The sequence below is a fragment of the Aegilops tauschii genome, chromosome 6 (genome assembly GCF_002575655.3).
Source record: "Aegilops tauschii subsp. strangulata cultivar AL8/78 chromosome 6, Aet v6.0, whole genome shotgun sequence".
Taxonomy (NCBI): domain Eukaryota; kingdom Viridiplantae; phylum Streptophyta; class Magnoliopsida; order Poales; family Poaceae; genus Aegilops; species Aegilops tauschii.
In genome coordinates, this window is record NC_053040.3 from 202859577 (window position 1) to 202878521 (window position 18945).

Sequence of the window (18945 nt, forward strand, 5' to 3'; positions counted from 1 at the left end):
TCACTTGTTGACCTGGGTTTATTGCATGAAAGAAACACTCACTGCAGTAGTTCACAGAGCTAAGCCAAGTAAAGCAGATCACTTCAAAGATTGGATTCAAACCCATCCGTAATTGAGACATGTTTCCTAGAAAGGGCATTGGTTAGGTTTTTTGGTCTTTTTAGTTCATGTATTTGTAAATATTACTTTTTTATAATATAATTACCATAGAACTATTGTTCTACGGTCCAGGTTTAAAAAAAGTGGTTAGTGAAGAATTTGAGGACCGGTACCTTGGTCTGCCGGTTTCGGAAGGAAGGATGAATAGAGGAAAATTTCAATCACTTCAAGCGAATTTGAGCAAGCGTTCTTTTGATTTAGGGGAGAAGCAAGCTTCAAGTGGGGCAAAGGAAGCATTGATTAAGTCAACTGCACAGTCGGTATCGACGTACATGATGAGTGTTTTTAAACTACGGCATCTACATGTGATGACCTAACACGTATGATCCGTGGCTATTGTTGGGGAGTTGAAAAACATGAAGCATAGGACGCATTGGATGGCATGGGACAAACTTATACGCCCAAAGAATCAAGGCGACCTTGGTTTTCGTGATATGCGACTATTAAACCAAGCTTTACTAGCACGGAAGGCATGGCAATTGATTGATAGACCCGACAGTTTATGTGCGAGATTGCTAAAAGCAAGATATTATAGACGTGGAAGTTTGCTGGATACTGGTTTTGCGGGTAATGCGTCTCCTGTATGGAAGGGAATTGAGCATGGTTTGGAGTCGTTGAAAAAAGGAATGATCTGGAGAATTGGCAATGGCATGAATGTTAGGGTATGGAGAGACCCTTGGATACCGCAAGGAGGATCCCGTTAGCCCCTTGGGGATCGTGGTAATTGCAAGTTCTCACATGTGCATTAGTTTCTTCTTCCGGATGGCTCATGGAAAGAACCAAGACTGAGTGAATATATGATACAGCCAGATGTACAGGAAATTTTAAAAATTAAGGTGTCTCGCAGGTCAGATGAATACTTTCTTGCATGGCATTTCGAAAAGGATGGAAGTTTCACAGTGAGAAGTGCTTACCACCTTGCTGTCATGGAATTGTTAGAGAAAAATGGTGGAGTGGCTATAAGTACGAGACCTGATGGGGACCGGCCAGTTTGGCATATGTTCTGGAAAATTGATGTGCCGCAGAAGATGAAAATTTGTGCTTGGAAATTGTTACAGGAAGGATTACCAACGCGCCAAGTTAAAAAAGCAAGACACCTTGAGGTCAGTGACCAATGTTGGAGGTGTGGACGGGTAGCAGAGGATAGCTTCCATGCAGTGGTAGCCTGTCCTGTGGCTGGCGCGGTTTGGGATGCTATGGGGGAGGTGTGATCTATTCCAGTAAAGGAATCAATAGTAAACACGGGAGGGGAGTGTCTGTTTGATTTGCTCGTAACTTTGTCTGAAAATGAGAGGGCGAGGGTGATTATGATTGTATGGCGGAATTGGCAGTTGCGCGACGATGTGTTGCATGACAAAGAACCAGTTCCAGTTGAGGCAAACAAGGTATTTTTACAAAGTTATATGTTGTCCTTGGAGCAGATTAGAAGTGAGTCCGGTTATGATATGTTAAAAGGGAAAAGGAGTGTTGAGATTGATGGCACATTGGAGAGAAAAGGGTCCCGTGTTGGGGAGCCAGTTCCATGGCTGTAGCGACCAGACCTCAAACAGTCTGTGCTCTGTGCTTTAGTGTCATCCCTGGATCAGTAATGCTGACACGCACAGAGCAATCACACACTTATTACATCGAGTATCTCAAAAGAGAAATAATTGTGATAATTATGGCTTAAGTCCATAAATACGATAACAGCGGAAGACTTGGAAGATAAGTGAGTCCATCAACTCCAACGGCATCACTGAGTATAAGACCACGACCTAAGGCACCTTACTCGTCGTCTGAAAAGTCTGCAACATAAAACGTTGCAGCCCGAAAACGGGTCAGCACATGGAATATGCTGGCAATGTAACACATAGAGAGTAATGAACATAATAATGCTATACTACATGCATATATGGCTGGTAGAAGGCTCTATGGTTACAGTTTTGCGAAAAGCCAATTTTTCCCTACTGCAAAGGAATAAATTTTATTTAACTATCATGGTGGTTGTTAAACATTGGGATGGTTGACAGCATCTCAATCCCAATTAAGTATCATCATTAACCCAACAAAATTAATTAAAGTAACATGGTGATGAGATTCACATGATAATCCAAGTACTAGATACTCAAGATGTCCATAACCGGGGACACGGCTAACCATGATTAGTTTGTACACTCTGCAGAGGTTTGCGCACTTTTCCCCACAAGACTCGATCGCCTCCGCTTGATTCTCGCACTACATGATGTTTGAGAAACGGATGACCGAGACACGGTCTTTCAGAAACAATAACTCTTTACTCCGGGTGGACAGTTACACCTACTTTCCCCTACACCTGCTAGCCCACCTCTTCAAGAGATCATGTAACCTACTCAACTATGCTAGAGCCCATAATAGCTTGTGGCTGCACACGGAAGTTTCTAGCATGAATAATCTTATGATCCCTTTGAGCCTGGGTGGCGGTCCTTAGAAAAACAGGCAACACTGGGTTCTCCAGGTGCCTCAATCCACCCAGATGTGAGTTTTAGTTGCCACCTTAAGTAAACCATTAATTAGCAATCTCACATCTATCATGGAAATTCACTCAAACCCAATCCACGGCTACGAGCATAGCATAGCAATATAAGCAAACGTAGAAGTAACACCCAAGGGTTTGATAATAAACAGGGCAATAGGTACTACCTCAACTACTTCCCAATACCCACAATTTAATTAGATCCTAACCATGCAATGTTTGATGGTTGGTCTAATGCAATAAAACTGGGTAGTAAAAGAGGTATGATCAATGTGTTACTTGCCTTGCTGATGATCCGTGAAACTTAGCGATTCGAGTAGCAAGCGGTGCACTCCGGGTACTCTATCGCAAACAAACAAGCATACAATAAGCACTCATCAAATGCACAGGTAAAATTCAAATAAAATATGTAACCAGAAAGTTCAACTTAAGAACTCCGGTTCGCAAAAAGAAACAAATCGAACGAAGCAACGAAAGTCAAACGGCGAAATAAACAAGCTTTGTTTACTAATCTGGATCTAGGTCAAATTTTATAGTAGCAAAAACTTGTTTGAGTAGGTTAAACGGAAAGAGAATTTCGAGACGAAACTCTAGGCACTTGAATCGCCTGATTCCGATAAACGAGCGAAAAGATAAACCAGAACGAAGATCCGATCAGAAATCGCGATCTGGAATAATCGCGGAAAACCGACGAAAAAGAAAACTGACGAACAGTTAAACGAACGGACGTTCGTTAACAGCGACTAACCGACGAACGCGTTCGTTAAAACGAACGGATCGGTGAACGTTCACTAATTAATTAAACCAGAAAAAAATAAACCGATCTATTAAAAAAATCTAGGGTTTGGAAAAAACCGAGCGGTTTTTTAAAAAAAAAAACGGCACGGCGGCGGCGTTCGGCTACCTCGGTCCGGCGGGACTCCGGCGGGGTCGGGCGGGGCTCTGGCGGGCTCGGGCGGGGCTCTGGCGGGCTCGGGAGAGGGCGGCGAGGGGCGGCGGGGCTGCGGGGTCGTCGGGGGCGGCGAGGGGCGACGAGGGCGGCGGCGTTCGGGGCTTCCCGTGGCGGCGGCGGCTCGGCGTCGGGCTCCTCGGGGTGGGGAATGGGGTGAGGGAGAGGGGGCGGGGTCGGGGGTACTTATAGGAGGGGAGGGGGTGGCGTGGGGGAGGGGCAAGGCGGCGGCGGCGGTGTCCTACCGGCCGTCGTCCGACTCCAGGAGGGAGACGAGGCGCAGGGCTGGCTGGGCCGTCGGCTGGGCTTCGGCCCAGTCAGCGCGCTCGGCGTTTTTTTTTAATAATTTTCGCCGAATATAAAAAAAATCAGAGAAAAATAAATAAAAATCCAAAAATGCTAAAACAAATTTTCACCTTCTAATTAAAATAATTAGAACAAGATGAACATTTTCTTGGCCCCAAAAAATGCAGTTTTGAAAACGTGCAATTTTTTTAATGCAATTAAAATTGCAAATAAAATCAAATATTTGAATTTAATATTTTCCTCCAATATTTCAATTATTTTGGAGAAGTCATATTTTCTCCTCTCATTTATTTTAATACGAAATATTTCTCGGAGGGAAAATAATTAAAATGAAAAAAATCCTTGTCTTATTATTTGATAAAATCAAATATGAAAACCGGGAAATCCCCAACTCTCTCCGAGGGTCCTTGAGTTGCTTAGGATTTTTCGAGGATTTGCCAAAATGCAATAAAATATGCTACGCAATGATGATCTAATGTATAACATTCCAAATTGAAAATTTGGGATGTTACAAACCTACCCCCTTAAGATGAATCTCGCCCTCGAGATTCGGGTTGGCTAGAAAATAGGTGAGAGTGGTTTTTCCGTAGATCTTCCTCTCGTTCCCAGGTGGCTTCATCTTCAGTGTGGTGACTCCACTGAACTTTGCAAAACTTGATAACCCTGCTGCGGGTGACTCGGCTGGCATACTCAAGAATCTTAACTGGTTTCTCCTCATAGGTCAAATCACTTTCCAACTGAATCGCTTCCAGCGGCACGGTATCTCTCAGTGGTATCTCAGCCATCTCTGCGTGGCACTTCTTCAACTGAGAAACGTGAAATACATCATGAACTCCTGACAATCCTTCAGGCAATTCCAGCTTGTAAGCAACTTCTCCCATACGCTCCAAAACTCGGTATGGTCCGATAAAACGGGGCGCTAACTTTCCCTTAACTCCAAAGCGCTTCACTCCTCGAAGTGGTGATACTCGAAGATAAACTCTGTCTCCGACTTCGTGAACTGTCTCCTTACGTTTAGAATCCGCGTAACTCTTCTGCCTGGACTGGGCTACCTTGAGCCTATCGCGAATCAACTTCACTTTCTGTTCTGATTCCTTAATCAAATCTGGTCCAAACAACTGGCGGTCTCCAACTTCGTCCCATAACAATGGTGTTCTACACCTCCTTCCGTACAAAGCTTCGAAAGGGGCCATCTTCAAACTGGTTTGATAACTGTTGTTGTAAGAAAACTCTGCATATGGCAAATTGTCGTCCCAACTAGATCCATAATCTAGCGCACAAGCTCTCAGCATATCTTCCAAAATCTGATTGACTCTCTCGGTCTGTCCATCTGTCTGTGGGTGAAAGGCTGTACTGAATTCTAGCCTGGTTCCCAAAGTTTCATGTAACTGATTCCAGAACTTCGAGGTAAACTGGGTTCCTCTGTCTGATACAATGGTCCTCGGAACTCCATGCAAACATACGATTCTGGTCATGTATATCTTTGCCAACTTAGCACTGGTGTAAGTGGTCTTCACTGGGATGAAATGAGCTACTTTCGTCAAACGATCGACTACAACCCATATTGAGTCATAGCCTGAACGAGTCCTGGGCAATCCCGTGATAAAATCCATGCCTAGTTTATCCCACTTCCATTCGGGTATCGGCAATGGCTGTAGCAATCCTGCTGGCTTCTGATGCTCTGCCTTCACTCTCTGACATACATCACAAACTGCTACATACTCCGCAATATCCTTCTTCATTCCGGTCCACCAGAAAGTATCCTTCAAATCCAAATACATCTTGGTATTTCCTGGGTGAATCGAATACGGTGAATCATGGGCCTCTTGCAAGATCAACTTCCTGATCTCCGGATCATTGGGCACATAAACGCGGTCCTCAAACCATAAGGTATCATGCTCATCCTCACGAAATCCCTTGGCTTTTCCTTTGCTCATCCTTTCATTTATCTCGTCAATCTCCTTGTCTGTCTTCTGAGCTTCTCTGATCTTTTCCATCAAGGTAAGCTGAATCTCCAATGTTGCTAAATAGCCTCTTGGAACTATCTCCAAACATAGCTCGCGAAGATCCTTGGCTAATAATTTCGGTAACTCTCCGGTCATGAGGGTGTTAACATGGCTCTTGCGGCTCAACGCATCAGCTACTACGTTAGCCTTCCCTGGGTGATAATGCAATCTCATATCATAATCCTTAATGAGCTCCAACCATCTCCTTTGCCTGAGATTCAACTCCTTCTGCGTGAAAATGTACTTCAAACTCTTGTGATCCGTGTACACCTCACAATGGTTTCCGATGAGAAAATGTCTCCATGTCTTCAACGCATGGACTACGGCTGCTAACTCCAAATCATGCGTGGCATAATTCTTCTCATGGGGTTTAAGTTGTCGTGAAGCATATGAAACAACTCTTCCCTCCTGCATTAGCACTGCTCCAAGTCCTCGACGTGAAGCGTCGCAATATACTTCGTAATCCTTGCATTGATCTGGCAGAATCAACACTGGTGATGTAACCAAACGTTTCTTCAACTCTTGGAAACTAGCTTCACATTCCTCAGTCCAATTGAATTTGGTGTCCTTCTTTAACAGCTCTATCATGGGCTTAGCAATCTTCGAGAAATTCTCAATGAACCTCCGGTAGTATCCTGCAAGTCCAAGAAAACTCCGGATTTCTCCAACTGACGTGGGTGATTCCCAGTTTGTTACTGTGACAACTTTGGCGGGGTCTACGGCTATTCCTTCTCCGGATATAACATGTCCGAGGAATCCAACTTCCTTCAACCAAAACTCACATTTGCTGAACTTGGCGTATAACTGATGTTCTCTGAGCTTCTCAAGTACCAAACGCAAATGCTCCTTATGCTCTTCTTCATTCTTTGAGTAGACCAAAATGTCATCAATGAACACCACGACGAACTTATCCAAAAACTCCATAAACACTTTGTTCATCAGGTTCATGAAATAGGCAGGTGCGTTAGTCAGACCAAATGACATAACGGTATACTCATATAGCCCATACCTGGTGGTAAAAGCCGTCTTAGGTATATCCTGCTCTCAAATCTTCAACTGATGGTATCCTGATCGTAGATCGATCTTGGAAAATACCTTAGCTCCTTGTAATCGGTCAAACAGATCATTGATCATTGGCAGTGGGTACTTGTTCTTGATGGTCACTTCATTCAATCCACGATAATCAACAACCATCCTCAACGATCCATCTTTCTTCTCCACTAGAAGTACTGGTGATCCCCAAGGTGACGAACTTGGGCAAATATAGCCTTTATCCAGTAACTTCTTAATCTGCTTCTTAATCTCCTCCAAATCTTTTGCGGGCATCCTGTACGGTCTCTTAGATATTGGCCCTGTGCCTGGCAAAAGTTCAATCAAAAACTCAATGTCTCTATCTGGTGGCATGCCTGGCAACTCTTCTGGAAATACATCCGGGTAATCCTTCACCACTGGTACTTCCTCCTGTACAACTCCTGATAAGGAATTCACCTGAGTCCTCTTCGGCATATGCCGGGATACATACTTAATCCTTCTTCCTTCTGGGGTGGTAAGCAAAATCGTCTTACTGGCGCAATCGATGTTTCCTCCATACATCGATAGCCAATCCATTCCCAAAATCACATCCAAACCTTGCGACTCCAAAACTATTAGGTCTGAGGGGAAAACATGCCTACCTATGGCCAATGGCATCTGAAAACATCCTTGGCTTGCCATATACTCTGCTCCTGGCGAGGTTACTAACATAGGTGTTCTAAGAACTTTGGTGGGCAATTTATACTTATCCACAAATCCCCTTGATATGTATGAATGCGATGCACCAGTATCAAAAAGAACGATTGCAGTAAATGACTTAACCAAAAACTTACCTATTACTGCATCAGGCTGTGCTTCAACCTCCTCCACGTAAACGTGGTTCACTTGTCCTTTATTGAACGGGTTAGGCTTCTTCCTAGAGCTTCCATTGCCACTTCCATTCTGGGCTTCAGGGCATTCAGTTGCATAATGTCCAGTCTTCTGGCACTTGAAACAAGTAACGTGACTTAGATCCCTCTTGGCTGGGGTAGATGGGTTATTACGGTTCTGTCCGTTGCTTCCTCCATTCCCATTACCATTCTTGGGTCCATTATGGTTGTGCGAACTACCTCCTCCATGGGTATGCTGAAACTGTCCTCCCGATTTCGGGGTAAAACGTGGCTTCTGCTGAGCTCCAGAATTGTACTTCCCTTGTCCATACTTCCTCTTACGGTTTTCAATCTGCTGTTGCTTCCCTTCAATCATGAGAGCTCTATATACCAACTCCTGGTAGTTGTTGAAGGTTGCTACCATCAACTGCATGCTCAGCTCATCATTCAGTCCTTCGAGAAACCTCTCCTGCTTGGCTGCATCTGTAGCAATGTCATCTGGAGCATAACGTGCTAACTTACTAAAGTCCTCCACATACTGGTCTACGGTGCGACCTCCTTGGCGTAGGTTGCGAAACTCACGCTTCTTCATAGCCATAGCTCCTGCTGAAACATGGGCAGTACGGAAAGCTTGCTGAAACTGGTCCCATGTGATAGTGTCAATAGGGTGAGTGGCTGTGTAATTCTCCCACCATGATGCTGCGGGTCCATCAAGCTGATGTGCGGCAAAACGCACTCTCTCCGCATCTGTGCATCCTGCAGTGGTCAACTTCCTTCCAACTTTGTGGAGCCAATCATCTGCAACAATCGGCTCGGTGCTGCTGGAAAACACCGGCGGATTTAGCCTCAAGAAACGGGCTAAGTGATCAACAGGTGGTGGTGGTGGGTTGTTGTTGTTGTTGCCTTGGTTCTGTACTAACACTTGTATCAGGGCATTCTGCTGCTGAATCAACTGAGTGATCTCCGGTGGGAAAACAAATCCGGTGTCGCGTCTCGGAGGCATCTGATAGGTTTAGAAAAGATGAGAATTTAGAATAGAATGAGGTCTAGAGGGAAAACACTACCCATATGCTCATGAGACAAACACAATCAATATCACTCAATCAAACAAGGCATACAATCGATCTAACTATCGTTACAAAGTGCTCGGACTATACTATATACATGGGGGAATACTACTACTGATTATGGTGGTCTACTAGAAATTTTGATCGGTCGAAGACTCCATGATATCTGCTCCAGCTTCATCAACAAAGTCATCCTCACTGGGGTCTGAGTCGGTGTCATCGATGAGGATGTACTTATCCGGGCAAGTAGAATCGTCGTCTTGTCCTCCAGGTGATGGGTCTCCCATGAATACTTCGATCCTCTGTATCAGTTCGCCGTTCTTCTCCAACAACGTGGCGATCTCCTCCTCATATCCATCGCGCGTAGACTTGAGTTCTTCCTCCAACTCCGTGATCTTGGTCAATGCCTTCTTCAGATATATCATGTCTGAGCACATCTGGTTCTCCTGGCGACGAATGTGTTGGTTTTGCTCCTGGATGAAAGCTGCAATCGATCCATCCCTCTTGGTGCTGATCATCTCCCATTGCTCATCTCGGCATCCACAAATCAGATAAATAGTATCCTTAAGCTCCTTGCGGTAGACTTCTCCAATGCGTCCCATAGAGATGTGGGCTGCCATGCTCTTCCCTAAACTCCAGGTTGGTGCATCAAAGGAAAACTCTATAGGCTCAGTGACTGGCGTAAACGTCCTTCCTGGAACTTGAACTTGAATCTTCCAGCGCTCCTCTTCTGGTAGTGTGGCGTTGTAGGTCCCGGTGAAGCTTGGTATTCTGATGTTCAGGTACTTAGTGACTTCCTTCAAGTGTTGTCCAAAAGGTGTTTCTTCATCCGGTTGCATGAACTTGTTCCTTGCATCCGCCATTCCTAAAAGAGTAGAAAGTGGAGAGGAGTCAGAAATGAGAAGAGAATAGTGTTCTAGGGTTTAAGCTTAGTGGTCGTGTCCTACAGTCAGCGTGTGCTCTGATACCACCTTTGTAGCGACCAGACCTCAAACAGTCTGTGCTCTGTGCTTTAGTGTCATCCCTGGATCAGTAATGCTGACACGCACAGTACAAATGGAGGATTTATAACAGAGTAGCAATCACACACTTATTACATCGAGTATCTCAAAAGAGAAATAATTATGATAATTATGGCTTAAGGCCATCTAATACGATAACAACGGAAGACTTGGAAGATAAGTGAGTCCATCAACTCCAACGGCATCACTGAGTATAAGACCACGACCTAAGGCACCTTACTCGTCGTCTGAAAAGTCTGCAACATAAAACGTTGCAGCCCGAAAACGGGTCAGCACATGGAATATGCTGGCAATGTAACACATAGAGAGTAATGAACATAATAATGCTATACTACATGCATATATGGCTGGTAGAAGGCTCTATGGTTACAGTTTTGCGAAAAGCCAATTTTTCCCTACTGCAAAGGAATAAATTTTATTTAACTATCATGGTGGTTGTTAAACATTGAGATGGTTGACAACATCTCAATCCCAATTAAGTATCATCATTAACCCAACAAAATTAATTAAAGTAACATGGTGATGAGATTCACATGATAATCCAAGTACTAGATACTCAAGATGTCCATAACCGGGGACACGGCTAACCATGATTTGCGCACTTTTCCCCACAAGACTCGATCGCCTCCGCTTGATTCTCGCACTACATGATGTTTGAGAAACGGATGACCGAGACACGGTCTTTCAGAAACAATAACTCTTTACTCCGGGTGGACAGTTACACCTACTTTCCCTACATCTGCTAGCCCACCTCTTCAAGAGATCATGTAACCTACTCAACTATGCTAGAGCCCATAATAGCTTGTGGCTGCACACGGAAGTTTCTAGCATGAATAATCTTATGATCCCTTTGAGCCTGGGTGGCGGTCCTTAGAAAAACAGGCAACACTGGGTTCTCCAGGTGCCTCAATCCACCCAGATGTGAGTTTTAGTTGCCACCTTAAGTAAACCATTAATTAACAATCTCACATCTATCATGGAAATTCACTCAAACCCAATCCACGGCTACGAGCATAGCATAGCAATATAAGCAAACGTAGAAGTAACTCCCAAGGGTTTGATAATAAACAGGGCAATAGGTACTACCTCAACTACTTCCCAATACCCACAATTTAATTAGATCCTGACCATGCAATGTTTGATGGTTGGTCTAATGCAATAAAACTGGGTAGTAAAAGAGGTATGATCAATGTGTTACTTGCCTTGCTGATGATCCGTGAAACTTAGCGATTCGAGTAGCAAGCGGTGCACTCCGGGTACTCTATCGCAAACAAACAAGCATACAATAAGCACTCATCAAATGCACAGGTAAAATTCAAATAAAATATGTAACCAGAAAGTTCAACTTAAGAACTCCGGTTCGCAAAAAGAAACAAATCGAACGAAGCAACGAAAGTCAAACAGCGAAAGAAACAAGTTTTGTTTACTAATCTGGATCTAGGTCAAATTTTATAGTAGCAAAAACTTGTTTGAGTAGGTTAAACGGAAAGAGAATTTCAAGACGAAACTCTAGGCACTTGAATCGCCTGATTCCGATAAACGAGCGAAAAGATAAACCAGAACGAAGATCCGATCAGAAATCGCGATCTGGAATAATCGCGGAAAACCGACGAAAAAGAAAACTGACGAACAGTTAAACGAACGGACGTTCGTTAACAGCGACTAACCGACGAACGCGTTCGTTAAAACGAACGGATCGGTGAACGTTCACTAATTAATTAAACCAGAAAAAATAAACCGATCTATTAAAAAATCTAGGGTTTGGAAAAAACCGAGCGGTTTTTAAAAAAAAAACCGGCACGGCGGCGGCGTTCGGCTACCTCGGTCCGGCGGGACTCCGGCGGGGTCGGGCGGGGCTCTGGCGGGCTCGGGAGAGGGCGGCGAGGGGCGGCGGGGCTGCGGGGTCGTCGGGGGCGGCGAGGGGCGACGAGGGCGGCGGCGTTCGGGGCTTCCCGTGGCGGCGGCGGCTCGGCGTCGGGCTCCTCGGGGTGGGGAATGGGGTGAGGGAGAGGGGGCGGGGTCGGGGGTACTTATAGGAGGGGAGGGGGTGGCGTGGGGGAGGGGCAAGGCGGCGGCGGCGGTGTCCTACCGGCCGTCGTCCGACTCCAGGAGGGAGACGAGGCGCGGGGCTGGCTGGGCCGTCGGCTGGGCTTCGGCCCAGTCGGCGCGCTCGGCGTTTTTTTTTAATAATTTTTGCCGAATATAAAACAAATCAGAGAAAAATAAATAAAAATCCAAAAATGCTAAAACAAATTTTCACCTTCTAATTAAAATAATTAGAACAAGATGAACATTTTCTTGGCCCCAAAAAATGCAGTTTTGAAAACGTGCAATTTTTTTAATGCAATTAAAATTGCAAATAAAATCAAATATTTGAATTTAATATTTTCCTCCAATATTTCAATTATTTTGGAGAAGTCATATTTTCTCCTCTCATTTATTTTAATACGAAATATTTCTCGGAGGGAAAATAATTAAAATGAAAAAAATCCTTGTCTTATTATTTGATAAAATCAAATATGAAAACCGGGAAATCCCCAACTCTCTCCGAGGGTCCTTGAGTTGCTTAGGATTTTTCGAGGATTTGCCAAAATGCAATAAAATATGCTACGCAATGATGATCTAATGTATAACATTCCAAATTGAAAATTTGGGATGTTACAAACCTACCCCCTTAAGATGAATCTCGCCCTCGAGATTCGGGTTGGCTAGAAAATAGGTGAGAGTGGTTTTTCCGTAGATCTTCCTCTCGTTCCCAGGTGGCTTCATCTTCAGTGTGGTGACTCCACTGAACTTTGCAAAACTTGATAACCCTGCTGCGGGTGACTCGGCTGGCATACTCAAGAATCTTAACTGGTTTCTCCTCATAGGTCAAATCACTTTCCAACTGAATCACTTCCAGCGGCACGGTATCTCTCAGTGGTATCTCAACCATCTCTGCGTGGCAGTTCTTCAACTGAGAAACGTGAAATACATCATGAACTCCTGACAATCCTTCAGGCAATTCCAGCTTGTAAGCAACTTCTCCCATACGCTCCAAAACTCGGTATGGTCCGATAAAACGGGGCGCTAACTTTCCCTTAACTCCAAAGCGCTTCACTCCTCGAAGTGGTGATACTCGAAGATAAACTCTGTCTCCGACTTCGTGAACTGTCTCCTTACGTTTAGAATCCGCGTAACTCTTCTGCCTGGACTGGGCTACCTTGAGCCTATCGCGAATCAACTTCACTTTCTGTTCTGATTCCTTAATCAAATCTGGTCCAAACAACTGGCGGTCTCCAACTTCGTCCCATAACAATGGTGTTCTACACCTCCTTCCGTACAAAGCTTCGAAAGGGGCCATCTTCAAACTGGTTTGATAACTGTTGTTGTAAGAAAACTCTGCATATGGCAAATTGTCGTCCCAACTAGATCCATAATCTAGCGCACAAGCTCTCAGCATATCTTCCAAAATCTGATTGACTCTCTCGGTCTGTCCATCTGTCTGTGGGTGAAAGGCTGTACTGAATTCTAGCCTGGTTCCCAAAGTTTCATGTAACTGATTCCAGAACTTCGAGGTAAACTGGGTTCCTCTGTCTGATACAATGGTCCTCGGAACTCCATGCAAACATACGATTCTGGTCATGTATATCTTTGCCAACTTAGCACTGGTGTAAGTGGTCTTCACTGGGATGAAATGAGCTACTTTCGTCAAACGATCGACTACAACCCATATTGAGTCATAGCCTGAACGAGTCCTGGGCAATCCCGTGATAAAATCCATGCCTAGTTTATCCCACTTCCATTCGGGTATCGGCAATGGCTGTAGCAATCCTGCTGGCTTCTGATGCTCTGCCTTCACTCTCTGACATACATCACAAACTGCTACATACTCCGCAATATCCTTCTTCATTCCGGTCCACCAGAAAGTATCCTTCAAATCCAAATACATCTTGGTATTTCCTGGGTGAATCGAATACGGTGAATCATGGGCCTCTTGCAAGATCAACTTCCTGATCTCCGGATCATTGGGCACATAAACGCGGTCCTCAAACCATAAGGTATCATGCTCATCCTCACGAAATCCCTTGGCTTTTCCTTTGCTCATCCTTTCATTTATCTCGTCAATCTCCTTGTCTGTCTTCTGAGCTTCTCTGATCTTTTCCATCAAGGTAAGCTGAATCTCCAATGTTGCTAAATAGCCTCTTGGAACTATCTCCAAACATAGCTCGCGAAGATCCTTGGCTAATAATTTCGGTAACTCTCCGGTCATGAGGGTGTTAACATGGCTCTTGCGGCTCAACGCATCAGCTACTACGTTAGCCTTCCCTGGGTGATAATGCAATCTCATATCATAATCCTTAATGAGCTCCAACCATCTCCTTTGCCTGAGATTCAACTCCTTCTGCGTGAAAATGTACTTCAAACTCTTGTGATCCGTGTACACCTCACAATGGTTTCCGATGAGAAAATGTCTCCATGTCTTCAACGCATGGACTACGGCTGCTAACTCCAAATCATGCGTGGCATAATTCTTCTCATGGGGTTTAAGTTGTCGTGAAGCATATGAAACAACTCTTCCCTCCTGCATTAGCACTGCTCCAAGTCCTCGACGTGAAGCGTCGCAATATACTTCGTAATCCTTGCATTGATCTGGCAGAATCAACACTGGTGATGTAACCAAACGTTTCTTCAACTCTTGGAAACTAGCTTCACATTCCTCAGTCCAATTGAATTTGGTGTCCTTCTTTAACAGCTCTATCATGGGCTTAGCAATCTTCGAGAAATTCTCAATGAACCTCCGGTAGTATCCTGCAAGTCCAAGAAAACTCCGGATTTCTCCAACTGACGTGGGTGATTCCCAGTTTGTTACTGTGACAACTTTGGCGGGGTCTACGGCTATTCCTTCTCCGGATATAACATGTCCGAGGAATCCAACTTCCTTCAACCAAAACTCACATTTGCTGAACTTGGCGTATAACTGATGTTCTCTGAGCTTCTCAAGTACCAAACGCAAATGCTCCTTATGCTCTTCTTCATTCTTTGAGTAGACCAAAATGTCATCAATGAACACCACGACGAACTTATCCAAAAACTCCATAAACACTTTGTTCATCAGGTTCATGAAATAGGCAGGTGCGTTAGTCAGACCAAATGACATAACGGTATACTCATATAGCCCATACCTGGTGGTAAAAGCCGTCTTAGGTATATCCTGCTCTCAAATCTTCAACTGATGGTATCCTGATCGTAGATCGATCTTGGAAAATACCTTAGCTCCTTGTAATCGGTCAAACAGATCATTGATCATTGGCAGTGGGTACTTGTTCTTGATGGTCACTTCATTCAATCCACGATAATCAACAACCATCCTCAACGATCCATCTTTCTTCTCCACTAGAAGTACTGGTGATCCCCAAGGTGACGAACTTGGGCGAATATAGCCTTTATCCAGTAACTTCTTAATCTGCTTCTTAATCTCCTCCAAATCTTTTGCGGGCATCCTGTACGGTCTCTTAGATATTGGCCCTGTGCCTGGCAAAAGTTCAATCAAAAACTCAATGTCTCTATCTGGTGGCATGCCTGGCAACTCTTCTGGAAATACATCCGGGTAATCCTTCACCACTGGTACTTCCTCCTGTACAACTCCTGATAAGGAATTCACCTGAGTCCTCTTCGGCATATGCCGGGATACATACTTAATCCTTCTTCCTTCTGGGGTGGTAAGCAAAATCATCTTACTGGCGCAATCGATGTTTCCTCCATACATCGATAGCCAATCCATTCCCAAAATCACATCCAAACCTTGCGACTCCAAAACTATTAGGTCTGAGGGGAAAACATGCCTACCTATGGCCAATGGCATCTGAAAACATCCTTGGCTTGCCATATACTCTGCTCCTGGCGAGGTTACTAACATAGGTGTTCTAAGAACTTTGGTGGGCAATTTATACTTATCCACAAATCCCCTTGATATGTATGAATGCGATGCACCAGTATCAAAAAGAACGATTGCAGTAAATGACTTAACCAAAAACTTACCTATTACTGCATCAGGCTGTGCTTCAACCTCCTCCACGTAAACGTGGTTCACTTGTCCTTTATTGAACGGGTTAGGCTTCTTCCTAGAGCTTCCATTGCCACTTCCATTCTGGGCTTCAGGGCATTCAGTTGCATAATGTCCAGTCTTCTGGCACTTGAAACAAGTAACGTGACTTAGATCCCTCTTGGCTGGGGTAGATGGGTTATTACGGTTCTGTCCGTTGCTTCCTCCATTCCCATTACCATTCTTGGGTCCATTATGGTTGTGCGAACTACCTCCTCCATGGGTATGCTGAAACTGTCCTCCCGATTTCGGGGTAAAACGTGGCTTCTGCTGAGCTCCAGAATTGTACTTCCCTTGTCCATACTTCCTCTTACGGTTTTCAATCTGCTGTTGCTTCCCTTCAATCATGAGAGCTCTATATACCAACTCCTGGTAGTTGTTGAAGGTTGCTACCATCAACTGCATGCTCAGCTCATCATTCAGTCCTTCGAGAAACCTCTCCTGCTTGGCTGCATCTGTAGCAATGTCATCTGGAGCATAACGTGCTAACTTACTAAAGTCCTCCACATACTGGTCTACGGTGCGACCTCCTTGGCGTAGGTTGCGAAACTCACGCTTCTTCATAGCCATAGCTCCTGCTGAAACATGGGCAGTACGGAAAGCTTGCTGAAACTGGTCCCATGTGATAGTGTCAATAGGGTGAGTGGCTGTGTAATTCTCCCACCATGATGTTGCGGGTCCATCAAGCTGATGTGCGGCAAAACGCACTCTCTCCGCATCTGTGCATCCTGCAGTGGTCAACTTCCTTCCAACTTTGTGGAGCCAATCATCTGCAACAATCGGCTCGGTGCTGCTGGAAAACACCGGCGGATTTAGCCTCAAGAAACGGGCTAAGTGATCAACAGGTGGTGGTGGTGGGTTGTTGTTGTTGTTGCCTTGGTTCTGTACTAACACTTGTATCAGGGCATTCTGCTGCTGAATCAACTGAGTGATCTCCGGTGGGAAAACAAATCCGGTGTCGCGTCTCGGAGGCATCTGATAGGTTTAGAAAAGATGAGAATTTAGAATAGAATGAGGTCTAGAGGGAAAACACTACCCATATGCTCATGAGACAAACACAATCAATATCACTCAATCAAACAAGGCATACAATCGATCTAACTATCGTTACAAAGTGCTCGGACTATACTATATACATGGGGGAATACTACTACTGATTATGGTGGTCTACTAGAAATTTTGATCGGTCGAAGACTCCATGATATCTGCTCCAGCTTCATCAACAAAGTCATCCTCACTGGGGTCTGAGTCGGTGTCATCGATGAGGATGTAGTTATCCGGGCAAGTAGAATCGTCGTCTTGTCCTCCAGGTGATGGGTCTCCCATGAATACTTCGATCTTCTGTATCAGTTCGCCGTTCTTCTCCAACAACGTGGCGATCTCCTCCTCATATCCATCGCGCGTAGACTTGAGTTCTTCCTCCAACTCCGTGATCTTGGTCAATGCCTTCTTCAGATATATCATGTCTGAGCACATCTGGTTCTCCTGGCGACGAATGTGTTGGTTTTGCTCCTGGATGAAAGCTGCAATCGATCCATCCCTCTTGGTGCTGATCATCTCCCATTGCTCATCTCGGCATCCACAAATCAGATAAATAGTATCCTTAAGCTCCTTGCGGTAGACTTCTCCAATGCGTCCCATAGAGATGTGGGCTGCCATGCTCTTCCCTAAACTCCAGGTTGGTGCATCAAAGGAAAACTCTATAGGCTCAGTGACTGGCGTAAACGTCCTTCCTGGAACTTGAACTTGAATCTTCCAGCGCTCCTCTTCTGGTAGTGTGGCGTTGTAGGTCCCGGTGAAGCTTGGTATTCCGATGTTCAGGTACTTAGTGACTTCCTTCAAGTGTCGTCCAAAAGGTGTTTCTTCATCCGGTTGCATGAACTTGTTCCTTGCATCCGCCATTCCTAAAAGAGTAGAAAGTGGAGAGGAGTCAGAAATGAGAAGAGAATAGTGTTCTAGGGTTTAAGCTTAGTGGTCGTGTCCTACAGTCAGCGTGTGCTCTGATACCACCTTTGTAGCGACCAGACCTCAAACAGTCTGTGCTCTGTGCTTTAGTGTCATCCCTGGATCAGTAATGCTGACACGCACAGTACAAATGGAGGATTTATAACAGAGTAGCAATCACACACTTATTACATCGAGTATCTCAAAAGAGAAATAATTATGATAATTATGGCTTAAGGCCATCTAATACGATAACAACGGAAGACTTGGAAGATAAGTGAGTCCATCAACTCCAACGGCATCACTGAGTATAAGACCACGACCTAAGGCACCTTACTCGTCGTCTGAAAAGTCTGCAACATAAAACGTTGCAGCCCGAAAACGGGTCAGCACATGGAATATGCTGGCAATGTAACACATAGAGAGTAATGAACATAATAATGCTATACTACATGCATATATGGCTGGTAGAAGGCTCTATGGTTACAGTTTTGCGAAAAGCCAATTTTTCCCTACTGCAAAGGAATAAATTTTATTTAACTATCATGGTGGTTGTTAAACATTGAGATGGTTGACAACATCTCAATCCCAATTAAGTATCATCATTAACCCAACAAAATTAATTAAAGTAACATGGTGATGAGATTCACATGATAATCCAAGTACTAGATACTCAAGATGTCCATAACCGGGGACACGGCTAACCATGATTTGCGCACTTTTCCCCACAAGACTCGATCGCCTCCGCTTGATTCTCGCACTACATGATGTTTGAGAAACGGATGACCGAGACACGGTCTTTCAGAAACAATAACTCTTTACTCCGGGTGGACAGTTACACCTACTTTCCCTACATCTGCTAGCCCACCTCTTCAAGAGATCATGTAACCTACTCAACTATGCTAGAGCCCATAATAGCTTGTGGCTGCACACGGAAGTTTCTAGCATGAATAATCTTATGATCCCTTTGAGCCTGGGTGGCGGTCCTTAGAAAAACAGGCAACACTGGGTTCTC